This window comes from Nycticebus coucang, chromosome 15, assembly GCF_027406575.1.
Source record: "Nycticebus coucang isolate mNycCou1 chromosome 15, mNycCou1.pri, whole genome shotgun sequence".
NCBI lineage: Eukaryota > Metazoa > Chordata > Mammalia > Primates > Lorisidae > Nycticebus > Nycticebus coucang.
Window position 1 is genome coordinate 34925931 of NC_069794.1, and position 3853 is coordinate 34929783.

Below are 3853 nucleotides of genomic sequence, written 5' to 3' on the forward strand. Positions count from 1 at the left end.
GTTGTGGCGGGCTCCTGTAGTCCCAGCTGCTCGGGAGGCTGAGGCAGGAGAATCGCGTAAGCCCAGGAGTTAAGACGTTGCTGTGAGCCGTGTGACGCCACGGCACTCTACCCGAGGGCGGTACAGTGAGACTCTGTCTCTACAAAAAAAAAAAAAAAAAAGATCATACTTAGGTTTGTTTCCTTACTAATTTCTTAAATCTATCAGTCTCCGTGACTTCTCTGACAAGGATGCACGTGCTCACCTTCCTCTGACTGACTCCTGACTCTCCTCCTCATGTTCTCATCTAGAACTTCTCAAACTCTAATGTGCATCTGAACTGCCTGATGGTCTTGTTAAAATACAGATTCTGTTTCTCAATGTTGAGGGGAGGCTGAAATTCTGTATTTTCTTTTTTTTTTTCTTTCTTTTTTGTAGAGACAGAGTTTCACTTTATCGCCCTTGGTAGAGTGCCATGGCATCAGACAGCTCACAGCAACCTCCAGCTCCTGGGCTTAAGCGATTCTCTTGCCTCAGCCTCCCGAGTAGCTGGGACTACAGGCACCCGTCACAACGCCCAGCTATTTTTTGGTTGCAGTTTGGCCAGGGCCGGGTTTGAACCCGCCACCCTCGGTGTATGGGGCCGGCGCCTTACCGACTGAGCCACAGGCGCCGCCCCGAAATTCTGTATTTTCAACAAGCTCCTTGATCGATGACAATTTTGTTGGTCTAAAAATTATATTTTGACAAACAAGAATGAATCTGGAATTTTAGATTTGTGTATATTAGTAAGTATTCATTATTATTATTTTAGTGAGAGGAAGGAGTCATATATTTTCTTACTTATGTTACAGACAACTATATTAAGTTATTAGGCCTTCTTCCTTCCCATAATCTATTTTGGTAGTGCCTTGGCATCATAGCTCACAGCAACCTTAAACTCTTGGGCTTAAGCGATCCTCTTGCCTCAGCCTCCCAAGTAGCTGGGACTACAGGTGCTGGCCATAATGCCCGGCTATTTTTAGAGACCAAGTCTCACTCTTGCTCAGGTGATCTGCAACCCTGAGCTCAGAGGATCCACACAGCCTCCCCCTCCCAGAGTGCTAGAATTATAGGTGTGAGCCACAGTGCCTGGCCCTATTTTGGTAGCGTAAAAGTAAAAGAAATTCAAAACTAGACTTAAAAAATTATTATTTGCTTTTAGAGACAGAGTCTTGCTCTGTTGCCCTGGCTAGGTTCATTGGCACAATCACAGGTCTTGGTAGCCTTGATCCTCCGGCCTCAGCCTCCCAAGCAGCTGGGACTACAGGCATACACTAGTATGCCTGGATAATTTATTTGATAAAACTTTTTTTTAAAAAATAGAGATGGGGGTCTTGCCAGTTAGCCAGCCTGATCTTGAACTCCTCAGCTCAAGTGATTCTCCCACCTCAGGTCCCCAAAGTGGTGGGATTGCAGGTGTGAGATACTATATACAGCCAAATACAGATTTTTATATCCATCTAAAATATAATTAAATGTTAAGTAGGAAAAAAGATATTCGCAAGCATACAAAGCCTCAAAATCTTCATCAAACAAAAATCACTTTTGAAAATACTCTCAGAGGAAGCACTCCAGTAAGAAAAGAAAAAACTATCAAAAATATAAAAAAAATTGCAGAAAGCTATTATAGTGAGAAATTTACATACAATTCTTTCACAATCGCAGATCAAAATAATTGAATGTATAGATGAATTGAATAATGTAAACATATTTAATTTAAAAGGTACTGAATCATATATTCTTCACTTGGGAATGAAATAATAGTTTCCCTACATCCATAATATGTACCAGGGTGGGGGTGGGGAACGAAAAGTCTTAATAGAACAAAAGCCAAAGGGACAGCAAAGTTTTAAGGAGGAAGTGTCATTTCTGAAAAGTTTCCACTGGATTTGGCAATGTGAAAAACCCAGTGGATTAAAAGGCATTTTGCCAGACTACAGTTACTGATCTACAAACCCGTACATACATAACAGTACCCTGGCACATGCCACAAGTTTTGTAATCTCCAATTCTAGTTGAAAGAAACTACCAAAGTGAAGCTACACAGTTTCTTGCAAAGACCATAATTGTGATAAAATTGAATAAGAAGTCAGTATAGCTAAAGCAGTATCTAAAACAAATGCTTATTTATTTTACAAACCCTTAATTTGATTAAGAAGAGTCCTTTTCGTCTTTGGTCCTTAATGCCTAAGTCGTGAGAAACGCTAAATAAATATTTGCATGTATGCATAAAATATTTGAATGTATGCATAAAATGAGTAGAAGTCTCATGCCAAGTCTTCGTGAATATTTTACATTACTATCTCCTGTTTGTAATCAACTAACACGTTAATTGAGAAACATTTTGGTAATTCTTTATCTTTTTGTTACATAAATTCAAGAGTGCATAACCATTAGAAAAGTTCGAAAACTATAAAATTTCATAGAATAAAAAAGCAAAATGTCCTCTTTATCAATACTTCATTTTTCCAAATTTATGTCACTCAATAGAGGTCACCACTGCTAATATAGTTTGTTGTGTACATTTCTGGGTCTTCTACCGTGAATATATCTAGTAGATTGATATAATGCACATATATTGTCTTTCAAAAGGAAAATATAAATGGAATCATATGCATTGTTCTGCAATTTGCTTCTTTAACTTTTTTTTTTTTTTTTTTTGTAGAGACAGAGTTTCACTTTATGGCCCTTGGTAGAGTGCCATGGCATCACACAGCTCACAGCAACCTCCAACTCCTGGGCTTAAGCGATTCTCTTGCCTCAGCCTCCCGAGTAGCTGGGACTACAGGCGCCCGCCACAACACCCGGCTATTTTTTTGTTGCAGTTCGGCCAGGGCTGGGTTTGAACCTGCCACCCTCGATATATGGGGCTGCGCCTTACCGACTGAGCCACAGGTGCTGCCCTGCAATTTACTTCTTTTTCACTTGATTATCTTAATTTCTTTTTTTCATTAAATATTAATCTCCCTCATTTATTTCTACTTGCCTTAAGAATTTCAAAGATGGATGTACCATAATTTGTTTAATTATTATTCTGTTGATGATCACCGAAGTTTCTAATTTTTGGTCCTTCTATTAATGGATAAAGTAAAATGTTTCATCGTTGGGCATGATGTTTGTTGTAAGTTTCTAGGAATCACCTTTATTTATCAAGGTAGGAGAGTTTTCTTCTATTTCTAGCTGAACTACTACTTATATATTGTGGATAACTATTGAGTTTTATTTAGCAAATGCTGCTGGAGACACTTTAGATGATGAATAGCTTTACCTTTTTGATCTTTTAAATCTTTTAATGGAGTAGTTTATATTAATATATTTCTTAATATTAAAATAAGTATGTTTCTGTCTACATTTATATATGGGTATATATGTATCTCATATATATGTATTGCTGTATTTAATTTGCAAATTTTATTATGGGATAATGCATCTATACTTACATATGAGATTTGGTTAATAATTTCATTTTTTTTACAATTGTTTTCCACTGTTAATTTTGGCTATGATAATGTCATAGTAGAGCTCAGAGGCTTTTAACTTTTGCTCTACTCAAGAATATTTAAAATAAGGCTGAGGCAGGTGTATCATTTGAGCTCAGGAGTTCAGGATTAGCTTGAACAAGAGTGAGACCCCATCTCAACTAAAAATAGAAAAAAAAAACCAAACCAAAACTAGCTGAGTGTTGTGACAGGCACCTGTAGTCCCAGGTACTCCAGAGCCTGAAGCAAAAGAACTGCTCAAGCCCAAGAGTTTGAGGTTGCTGTGAACTATGATGCCACAGCACTCTACCCAAGGTGGCAGAGTGAGACTTTGGCAAAAAAAAAAAAAAAAA